This window comes from Centroberyx affinis, unplaced genomic scaffold, assembly GCF_046629955.1.
Source record: "Centroberyx affinis isolate AG114_WGS23_722 - 3 ecotype Tasmania unplaced genomic scaffold, CSIRO-AGI_Caff_v1 ptg000718l_1, whole genome shotgun sequence".
Classification (NCBI taxonomy): domain Eukaryota; kingdom Metazoa; phylum Chordata; class Actinopteri; order Beryciformes; family Berycidae; genus Centroberyx; species Centroberyx affinis.
The window spans coordinates 409,675-422,131 of NW_027279335.1; positions in this window are offsets into that span (position 1 = coordinate 409,675).

Below are 12,457 nucleotides of genomic sequence, written 5' to 3' on the forward strand. Positions count from 1 at the left end.
TTCTGTGGCCTGACTGACTGACGTCATTCTCCGTCATCGTGGGGGCTGTGAAATATAGACAGGCATGAGTTTGAAAAATGTTTCACAATCCTGGTGGGTGGTGTTTGGTCCACGCTATACAGCAGCACTTAATGGAGTAGTGTAGGTCAATACTAAAGAATCCAGGACTTAGAGCTGTTGTATGCTGCCGAACAAAAAGTCAAGGTAAAACTGAATACAAGCTTGTATAACACCTACTTACTATTACAATGTTAACATCTCTACCTTTTCCCTTGACATTAGCATTTGTGGGATAAATTGTTTGCTTGCCCTCAAATTGGTAGGAAAAGAAAAACCCTTTCATTCTATTATGTTCTGTAGCTTTATTTGTACATTTTGTAATCTTTCACTCCCCCCCCCCCCCCTTACTCCCACTTGTTTCCGCTGTTGACTTTGCTCCCACACAGCGTCTTCAGCACAAACACAGAACTTCATCTGCGTGTTATAACCCTTGACATCATTTAACAATGGATGCTGAAATAACTTTTCATATAAAATTAATGAAGGCTCTGTGAGAGGCATGTTCTGCTACGGGTTACATGAGTTGTTAACTGTATAGGAATGTTTTGAAAATCGCAGTGTAAACAGCTGTTGAAGTTCAGAGGGTTCAGTCTCAGCCTTAGTATATTTGCACATAGCTGATATTCCCATTCAAATCAGCAGCAGTTTGGCTTATGGAGGACCTTCTGTTATCCTCCTCTTTGCTGCTATTTCATGGGTCTCACTGATGGCAGAAGGCTGAAGTCTGAGCAGAGCTAAGTGACAGTGAGAGAACAAGCCCAGTCTGCACTGTCAGCACTGCTAAACTTTAAAATTGTCTACTTCTAACCTCGTACAAAACTGTCAAAAGTATAAAAGTACAATTTGAAGTTTCCTTCACTTGTAAGTTTACATACACTACTGTCATTCTGGACCTTACCATCACATAATAATGTTTAAAATGTTAAATAAGTAACAGTAACATACTGGAAGGTAAACCCACCTAAACTTGCGATGTAAATCTTTACAAGGTAAATTCATAGTGTACATCATTGTAAGTAGTATCAAATTGATGTAAATTATATGAACATAGGGTATTTTAAATAAAGCAAACCATAAATTAATGCTTTTCTAAAAGTATGATTGATTTATGAGGATCACTGACTGGAGGTCATAGTTCATCCATCTGTGTAATCTCCACTGTATCACTGCTAATTGTAGCACACAGCCTTGGTTTTAATCTTGATTCCCAACAGTAATGGTCAACTCTGTCTGAAAATCATTCTCGACAACAACAATGTCTCTAATGGTCTCCTTACAGCACCGATAGACATAGACAGCTCTACTCATCCCACTAATAGAAATTTCATCAAAAAGAAGTGGGCATATTCTTTGCTGTCAGTGTGTGTGTGTGTGTATAGTTGTAAAATACCCTGAACGAGAGACGGGAAGAAATCATTTCCTCTACATAGACGACAGTATACAGTGGAAGGCAGAAGGAGTGGGCCGTTTCAGATGAGAAGTCATTAAGGGGAAAAACACATAAAGTGAAAAACAATGAATATACATACAGCCAAAGATCCTAGCAGTAAAGAGACAAGCCAGGCAGAACTGAGCATACATGGAGCAGTGGAAGATCAGCCATGATCAACCAGCTTGTGTGCAGCAGAAGTTGCTTGGACAATTTATTTGTACGTTTGTTTGTTTTTATGTTTGTGTTCTCAGCTCTATTTCCTGCTTTACAGCACAATCCTCATAAACTCGGAGTATGGTTTCGGCTGTAAAAAATGATTTATATGAGTTCCTGTAGTCACAAAATATGATTTATGTCAAGAAAATAATTTGTACGTTTTTATAACGGGTCATTTTGGAACTGCTGATGGTTTATTTGAGCAGTTTCATTCCAAACTGACATATCCGCCAATGTGTTTCCAACTCACACACAACTTGAGTGACAGTACAAAATTGAAGCAAATTATGATTCTTGGGGGGGAAAAATAAATAAAAAATAGAACAAGTTATGATAGTAGGCAATTTATGTCCCAGGTTGACAGAGCGATGACACTTTTACAGGCTGGATCATCTATATTTTCGAGATGCTGAGTGATAGACTTCAGGTAATGATTTTTTTTCCTTCCAAAATGGATGTAACGCGTGGAATAGAAGTCATTTTCATGAGCTGGATCCTGTCCCGTATCTGGTTTTTTAATGCTGTGTCGAGGGGAAAAGTTTAATCGCCAAGGTGCTGCCCTGTATGGACCTGCTTATCTGTTATCTGCAGACCTGTGGGATGAAGGCCTTATCTGCCAGAGAGAGTGAGAGCGAGAGAGAGAGAGAGAGAGAGAGAAAGAGAGAGAGAGAGAGAGAAAGAGAGGGGGTTATCTCAACTCTATTCAGGCCGGGGCTTAACCCATACCCCCCCTCGCCTCCCTCCCTCCATCTTCCTTGACCATGACTGATGAACCTTGGTAGGGTTCCTCTTCCTACTGATGACTCTGTTAGCGATGTGTGTGTGTGTGCTTAAAAGGAAATGCCAAGTTGTGAAAGTTGTGTGCATTGAGACTCTGTGTGTGTGTGTGTGAGTGTGGGTGCTAATGTGTGTGCCTTGTGCTTTCATAAAAATGTGAAACTGTGGATTTATGCTGGCTGGCAGCGTGTATGCATGCATGCTTATTTATTTTATTTTATTTTAAGCTTTATTTGGCAGGGACAGTACACATCAATCAACATTTTAGTTCACACTTCAATGTAAATGTGTCAGAGTTAGCCAAGAGGCTAATTTACATCTGTAGTCCCCGGGCAGGTCAACAACATAACAATTACAATAAAGTTAAAAAAGAAAAAAACAGTACATTATGTTAGGAAACATTAACAGTGCAGCAGCATTAAAAAGAATCAGTAAATGCAATGTCCACACTTGAATAAATGGAGGTGGTACACACAGGAGCTGGAGATTTAGTTATGGGTACAGCTCTGGTGTTCTTTGAGCCAGTTTTTCAGTTTTTTTGAACAGTCCAAGGGTAGTGCAGGTTCTTACATGTGTGGGCAGAGTGTTCCAGTGCTGCATGACTTGGACAGAGAAGACTGAATGTCCAAAAGTACTCCTTCTAAACGGAACAACGCAGTCCCCTCTGGATGTGGACCTTGTGGGTCTGTCATTGTCCTTTCTGGCCACAAACTGACTCATTGGTGGGGGGGCAAGACCATGCAGGATTTTAAAAACAAGGCAGGCGTCATTATACAGTCTAAGACTGTCCAGGGTGAGTAAATTATACTTTTGAATGATGTGACAGTGGTGATATCTGTGAGGTTTCTTGTCCATGAGCTTTAGTGCTTGTTTATAGAGGGACTCGAGTTGATGTAAGGTGGTTGATCCTGCTTGCGACCAGCTTGTGATACAGTATGACAGATGGAAGAAAATCATTGCGTGCATATATAGCAGGGCTGCTTCAGTTGACAGGTAGGGACGAATGAATCTGAAATTGGCAAGACCAAACTTCACGGTATGGATAACCTTCTTTGTGTGTTGAATGTTAAATTTGAATCCAAAATGATGCTGAGGTATTTGAATTTTGATACCACCTTAAGTTTTTTTTGTTAAACAACACATCCGGCTGTTGGACCTCTGTAGTTGTTTTGGAGAAACATGCAAATGCAAATTATTGACATTCAGGTGCAGGCATGACTGGTTCAGCCAGTTTGATACATTGGCCAGTGCTTCAGATTGTTTGTATGCAGCCTGTTGTCATTTTTTTGCATGAGTGTAGAGAATGGTATCATCAGCGTACATTTGGAGACTGACAGATGGGCATGCGGACTGGGAGGTCATTTATATATAAGCTGAAAAGGAGCGGGCCCAGTATGGATCCTTGAGGAACACCAGTATCCACTGTGAGGGCCGCTGATAGAGTGTTGCTTGTGTGTATATGTTTGCACGTGTGTGTTGTAGCCTATTTCTGTGAGCATTAGAGAGAGAAAAGAGATGACGTGAGCAGGGGAATAGCTCAGTGACGAAAATTAAATACTTGCTGTGGACCAACATGAACCAGGCTGACACAGCTGACTGGTAATGCTGGAATCGACTCCGGCAGCAGAAACCAAAAGCTTCACACAGTCAGGCCAAAGACTGATAACAGAGATCTTGTGTGTTCAATTTAAAATTCAAAATCATCCAAAACACTGCCATGGTAGAATGAGAGATCAGTGTTTTTGTTGAGCATTATCTCCTTTTTGCTTTTATTCATTGTAATACATCTTTGATATACATGTATAAAGTGTCTAATTGTATAGATTGAATAGATGTTGATAAGACAGACTGCACCAGTGTAAATACAGCACCCAAATGAAGGTTGGCACAACAGCCATAGTTGTCGATAGCTGCTGCCTGTATCGTTTTAGGCAATCAGGACCTTTCTGACACCCGTTCAAAACAGTTTTCAAAGCTGTTTACAGTGAAATGACTTCTCACTCTGCCATAATCATTTTGTGCTCATCTGGGTTGACATTTAATTTCGCCACCTCCTGCATGTCAAATACTTTCTGGGTATTAGCTATCGTCAGACATTAACTTCTAATCCTTAAACATTTACAGGATATACCCACCTGAAGTTTTCAAATGCTGAGCAAAAAAGACATGAAGCGTCTTGGAGCAAAACCCTTCAGGTATACAGAACCATGTCATGGTACCTTGCTGAGGAACCAGCCTGTAAGAAGTTGGGCGAGGAAGTTCTCACTGGCAGAGCCCCCAGAATTCAATCTGTTCCAGCTGAATGACTTGGGGAACATTAGAAACCACGGGATTACCTGTCAGCCTATTCACAGACACACCGACTCCGGGGACAGTGTGTTCACGTCTTTGTGTACGTGTTCGTGCGTGAGTGAATGACTGTGAGTGTGTGTGTGTGTGTGTGTGTGTGTGTGTGTGCATCCATGCGTGTCTCTATCTCTTTCTGTCCACCTGCCAGAGAAGGAGACAGAGACCGAGCAAGTGGAGGAAGTGAAAAAAGGAAGAAGCGAAGGATAGTTAAAGTTGTCATGAGTACCACCACCTGCTGCTTAAAAGCAGAGAAGCATCAATTATTCATCAGGTACAATAGCTCATCGTGGGTTACAAACCTCTGTGTCTGGTTTTATCTCTGCTTTACAACATCCTGCCTCTGTCTCTGCTGTTGTCACACTGAGCTCCCAGCCTAACAAAACTCTGGCACTGCGATCTGATAGACCAGATCCTTTTCATCAATTACCTGTGCAGAATATTGAACCTCAACCATAGCTTGTGTGAATGGATGCTGTCACCTCCCACCTCTCTCCTCGAGCCGGGCCATACAACATAATAACTGGCTGTCGAAATTACAGACAGATTCCATAAAAGCTCCGGGTCTCGTGTGTCGAGATTAAAGTTATTTGAGAATGCGCTGTTTGGAAACAGCGGCGGAAATACTGTCTTAGTTTATTTATGTATTTTATTTATGTAGTTTATTTGATAGGGACAATGCAAATGAACAAAGTGCCGCTTCGACTGTTTGCAAACAAGTCGATGCAACTGATGTTCTGCATGCAGAGATTTCCTAGTTCTCCTGTCCCTTGTTAGGCTTTTCTTAAGAGAAAAAAGGGAAAAAAATATCAAGGTTACACACAATTATAAAGCATAATTTAAAGAAGGAAGGAAAAATGGAAAAACCAACAAATAACAATAAAATAATCAAGTCATTATTTAGGAGATGATTAAAAATGCATACAGCTCTGATTTACAGCTCAGTTTTATTAAAAACCTTAATGTCTTGGATTCATTTTATTTCAGTTGGTAGTGTATTCCACATTGGAGGACCCTTTATAGAAGAAGCTGCCTGCTGACTGGGTTGGACTGGGTGAAAAATTTCATCTATCTATCTCTCTTGAACAAATCATATTTTAGCCTGATGTTGCCTCTGATTACAGCAGCCTGCTTGGCTGCCTAAACTCTGGCTTTATTGAGTTCATTATGCGGACCAGCATTGCACTCTGGTCTGTCATGGCCATCTGCTACCTCTTAAAAGTCTTCCCACACCTGTAATGTGTATGGTGACAGTATGAGTAATGAAAGTATAATGATGAATGAATGAAATAGCCTCCATGCCAGGGTTCATCGGTGCGTTAAAGCGGTGGGTGTATGTGTGAAAGCTGAGACCTTGGCCTGGATAAAGGCTTCACAGCTTCACTTCAGAAGAAAATGTGCAAGTTTCTCAGGTCACTAGATAAAATAGGTTAAGGTTATGCTCCTCTGATTGGTATTTACTATAATAATGTGATAGGCAAGATCTCAAATCATCCTGTATCTGAAGCGACTAATGCTCCATGGCCATTGAGGCTCCAGAAACAAATCTGCTGTATGATGAAGGCACTGATGTGTAAAAGCTCACCAGATGTAAGAACAGTCAATATTACACTTAATTCAGTGCAAGTGGGAGAAATTATGGTAATTGATGCAACTTCTTAGACCAGAAAGCAGAAAGTCTAAGACAAATACATGAAGCATATTCGGGCATTCATGTATTCTCAAGTTACTGCCCATTGCGTGAAATATGAGTAACATGTATTTCTCTCACATGCTGCTTTCACTCATGGATGCATTTCTGCAGGGGTGAGAATTAGCTGTTGGAGAATGCAGTCATAAATTCAGATGAGCAAGGGAACAGTGGAGTTGAGAGATGTACAAAGATAGAAGGAGATAGGAAAAAATGTTGCACATGCATACAGATGGAAATTGTAATGTCCCTCACCCACAAAGGATGACTCAGAAACAAAGGGTTTGGAGTTGTGCACATTGGAAAAGCGGCTTCTTTTGATTTGTATTTTAATAAACCAAAATCTTTTGCTTACTACAAAACCTCAACCTGCTCAAGGCAGAAAAGTGTCTCATAAATATCTGTCCCCTTAAAGAAAACTCGTTTCAGGCTGGCAACTCTGCGGCCCCAAGGCACGCTGCAGCTCTCTCTCTCTCTCTCTCTCTCTCTCTCTCTCTCTCTCTCTCTCTCTCTCTCTCTCCGTCTCCCAGGAAACATCAGACATCACAGGAAACAGTAAACATCACACTGACAAATGCATGGCACTACACCCCACCTTTATGTTACATTTCATAAAGCATTTTAACGATGCATTTTAAATAAATGGTGCTGTTTGTTTTTGAGGTGACATTATTGGCGATGCACCTATATGAAAGTAGAAACAATAAAAACAGAAAAGCAAAAATCGCATCCAAGAAATGTATTTTAAGATCAATGATGACAGTTACATATCAATTCTAAACGGAGATATGTTGTGCAAAGGGATAAAATGACAGGAGAAATATTTCAACGCGCTTAAAGTGTCATTCATCTAACCTTGCCTCCCCTTTCCTTATTTATTCCTTTTATCTATTTAATTGCCTTTCAGCTCCTCCGCTCGGTTCCAGTTGATGAATATTCTCTCAAAAGAGGCCGTGACAGCGGAAAACTAAGTTAGTTAAAAATGTATTTCTCCCCTCAGAATATCTTTGAAAGTTCTTTAATTGCCTCCACCAAGGACGTTATGTTTTCTCCCATTATTTTTTTGTGTCTATCTCAAAAGCTTATGAACGGATTTCCACGAAATTTGGTGGACAGATAGACCTTGAATCAAGAAACAGTTGATTACATTTAGGTGGTGATCTGGATCTAGGATTTCTGCCATTAGATGATTAGAATTCTTCAGCCATAACTATGAAACCAACGGAGACTTGTTTCCAAATTTTAATGGTATGTTTACAGGGTGAAGAACTCAAAATTTAATAGCAGTAATGTGTTTGGGTGAAACAGCATGTTGGAGAATTCTGCAGTGTTGGCAGAAGTTTCTTCAGAGTGCCTTCTAGCTATCAGTGTGAACTTTGTGTGTGTGTGTGTGTGTGTGTGTGTGTGTGTGTGTGTGTGTGTGTTTTGCGTGCCTCTTGAGGTATCCAGGACTTGGAATTTTTTGAATTGCTGGACTGGGTCTGAAAGCGAGTCCACAGGTTAAATCGCTTCACCTCCACAAAGGAAAAAGATAACTGCATCTCCTCTATACTTTCCAGGTGGCAGAAGTACATCGGGTCGGTTTGTGTCGGGCCCCTTTCATGCAAAGATTAGATTCATGAAATCTCTAATAGCCTCGGTTAGTTAATTTTATGCACACACACACACACACACACACAGTCGGCCAGGCCTCTGAAGTGGAGATGATGTGTGAATCTGGGCCATGCTGTGACTGATGTGCAGTGCTGATGGGCATTGGCACTGCCGCTCTGCCAAACCCACGAGGCGCCCGGCGGAGTGGAGGGGCTGCAGCTGGCCTGCTCTGGATAAGATGCACCATCAAGAGCGACAGCAACCTGGCTCTGCCGCTCAGTGAGCAGGACTAGGAATAGGACTATTCACATGCCCTCCAGAGACCCTTTCTGGGAAGCTGACGCTGCTATTGTCTCCCCCCTTCAGTGACTGGATGTTTCCTCCACACTTGTTCTCTCTGGGCATGACAGTAACACCACTTCCTCGGGATGAGCGGGGACGCAGTGAAGTGTAAACCCAACCCAAATTCAGTGTAAGATAAGATGAGACGAGATAAGATGAAACTTTCACGATCCCCGTGGGGAAATTGGGCTGTTGCAGCAGCGAAAAAGGATTTTCAGGGATTATGGGAGTGAATTACACCAGATTTGTCCATCCTGACAATGAGAAGGGAAATCCTGATCGGATGCTTGGTCTGGACCAATGGTCGGCACAGATTATCTGGTAGTGTGAGGGGTTTACAGATTCAGTAAGCACCTCGATGGACTTGCAGACGGAGCTGAGCAGCCCCCATAATATGAAAGATATTTCATATTTGCGACTCAACAGCTGGATGGGTCCTCAACATGTCCTGTAGTGTGTGGGGATAACAGATTCATCCCAAGAGCGGAATCAGGCAATGAGAGCCGGGTGAGGCGAGGCAGAGCAAGCCGAGTCTGGCTGCCCGTCTCCATTGTTGTTTGACTGGTGTCATGTTGGACTGTGCGAGTTCCTGTGAGAGTAGAGGTCCTGACGTCAGTGACCAATCAGGAGGCAGCAGGGTAATCTCAGTTATATATAAGTGTTTGACAACTTGTCTGTTGTTAAGTGTGTGATGCAATGCGTTTTCAAAATCGGCCAGGATTTTAAAAGTCTTCTCATGTGTCCCCAGCATAAGATGCTCCATGTTGCTCCACAGGGGGATGAAATGGCAGCTGAAGGTGCTCTGCAGCTGCATCAGCTCACTATAAAGGGGGTGGGTGGTGCTGTTTTGGATTTAGTCCTCATCCTCCCCCCTGCTACTGCCTCCAGGCTGCCCAGGCTCAGCCATGCAACAGAGCCAGTTTGTTTATCCTGCCTGCATCCCGTGCCTTGATGCTGCCTTCCCAGCTCACCATGAGGGCCAGCGTGCTGGCCTTTGCAGTAATGGACATTCTGGGGCAGAGGGGGGGGGGACCCCACAACTGCTCTGGTACTGTTCAGCTACCAGGTATGAATGCGTGGAACTGTGGGTATGTGACCTTGCTGGGAATGAGCAGGCATACTCAGTCGACTTTCCCCGGATAAATACAGGTTAATTTAAATTTTAAAAAATAGCTAATTAGCCAGCGATCATGCCGCTAAGTGTTCTTCCCATCCATTATCTTCTTCTTCACTCCCTTTGGATGCACTTAGCCTGCTCTCTGTCCCCAGGGAATGATGCATCTTGCCATTGCATTTACAAATCATGCTGCTTGACCCAAGGGGGTTGCTATAATCACAAATCAAAATAAAAAATCCTAACAAGCCATACCTCCCACACTGTAAGTGCAGTTGGCATGAAATTTGATACACCTAACCAGCTATACTTGCTCTACAGATTTGCCTCTAAGACCATCAGTGTACACCAGACTGGAATTTATGCCATTTTTAATTTCTTGAATTATAGTTTTCCCCTAAAGCTTTTTCACTTTTTGACATCTCAACACCAAGCTTGCTACAAAGCCTGAGGAGTATACCATATACATATTAATTGTTACTGATTGTGCAAATATGACTGCATCACTTGTGGGGGACAACATGTTTACTGATGCCTTGGTTTCCATTACATCGCTGGTGAAGAGATGCAGTTCCTCCGCTCCATCAGCCTCCCTGCTGATTGCTCTCCCATAAAGAAGACCTTTTTGATTAACCTTGAAAAGGGGTAGTGCAGCGCACTATGAGACACCAAACCTGCTCTGCGTGGATAAATGAGTTTCTCTTAATGTACTTGCCTCAGTCCATTTCTTAATGCGGAAAGCGTTGTTAGCCACATTAAGCCACTGTAGCAGACTGTTTGCTTAGCGAAATCAGAAAAAGCAGGACGGCACGTTCCCGAAGAGATAGGTTTGTTTATCCAATCATATCCATTCAGGCCTGCGTGCCTCTCATCCATCTTAAGGTGCTTTGATGGATGAGAGGCATGCGGATGAGTAAAGGATGATGCCTTCGGGCTGGTCGGCGGGGTGTTGGCTGCTGAGAACACCTATGTTCATTATTATAGAAAGCAGATGAAGTGCTGGCTCCAGACTCAGACTCACGGTTTTTACTGCTTATGGGCCTCGTTAAATATGCATGAATCATAACAGTGATTTACAGATGATTTCCTGTCCATGAATCTTTAATGTGTTTCACTATGTCGTCTGGCAACTGATACATCTCCTCTACTAATCAGTGTGAAAAACATATATTACTTTGCTCAGCCCCGTGTAGCTGCACTGTCTTCCTCGAAAACATCTCGCACAAATGCATCACACTCATTCTCTTATTTTTACAAGCTCAGATCTCAAACTCGCACTCGCCTTGCCCTATCTACAACAGTCATCATTCGTGCGTTGAAATGATGTATGGATATTAAGTCTGTATTTATTTACAAATCAAAATACCCACTGAAGGGACTCCCACTCCCCAGTTTCATTATAACTGATTGAAAGCAATTACATTCCAGGCTGTACGGGTGCCTTAATGTAAAAACATCTCTGAAGAGCACCAGAATTAGTAAACAAGGTGGTCCATGGCAAACATGTCTAATACAGTATTACAGCAATCAAGATGCTGCTGGGATACTAACAAGTATGTGCCTCAGGCACAAATGGGCATGTCCAATAAAACCACTTTGAGGTAAGAGAAACAACAACTTCTTAAAATAACACTTCCAGACTTCCAGATATATAGCAGCAAAGCTCATCAAGGTCAGTAAAGTCAATCGGAAATTCCAACTGTGATTTCACAGGCCATAAAACGACCTCACTGTACCGTTTAATCTCCCCGCCACCTTTCCAACCAGCAGCATTAAGTCCCAGTCCCAAATCTAGATTCCCAGTGCATAACCAAACTCAGGTACACAGCCAAACTCAGCACAGAATCCCCGCCACTATTTCTTGTGCGTTCACACCCATCAGTGTGTAATGCTAATCTTCTTATTCCACTGCCAATCGGATTACCTGACTGCTGATATGTTGAATAAACCTCCATGTGTTTCCCCACTCCTCCTCCCCCAGAGCTATCCAGTCTTGTGAGTGTGTCCAGGCAGAAGATGCAGCTAGTAATCATTTAGTTGCAGCTGGTAGCGCAGCAAAATTGTGCCGCATCCAGGGATTCCATCTTATACCCGGAATGAATATTATCTGAAGACTTTCTCAGACATGCGCTGCTCATTCTCTTGTCTGCTAGAAAGCTTTGTTTGCTAAACTATTGAGTGAAACATTCCTGCAAAAACTGATAATGCGAGAGAATTATACACATTATGCACGGTTGGATAATCTCCTGAATCATACAGAACTGTTCATTTGTTCTGTAAATTAAGCATGCATGCATAATTTGGTTGTGGTATGAATAGGGATATTTAACTGACTTCAACCTTGTAGTGTTAATTATTGGGAAACAGTCTAAAGTACTATACAAATGGCCCCCTGCAGTTGCTTTGCAAGGCCTATCTCTGTCTGTTTATCTGCCTGATGAGCAACAGTTGCCAGCGGCTGAAAGGCAGGAACCTGTCTTGAGCCTTAATCACTCATTGATTGTGCTATTCCTTTCCCAACTTTCCTTTCTAAAGGCTGAATGCTGCAGTGGCCTTGGATTTGCGAGAGAGAGAGAGAGACAGAGAGACAGAGAGAGAGAGAGTGAGAGAGTGAGCGTTTTATATTGTGACATTCAGACAAGGACACTCTTCCTCACTTACTTTTCTTAGTTGCCCTGGGCAGTGTTTCTCCCTGCCCTTCCCTTCCCTTGTCTCTCTCTCTCTCTCTCACACGCACACACTCTCACACACACACACACACACACACACACTGCACCTGGCCCAGCTCTCTCATCTCTCTCAGCTTCTCCCACCCTTCAACCTGGCAACTGCAGAGCGAAATGAGAAGAATGTTATTTGTTAATTTTCTCTGGTCCGCTCTAGTGGA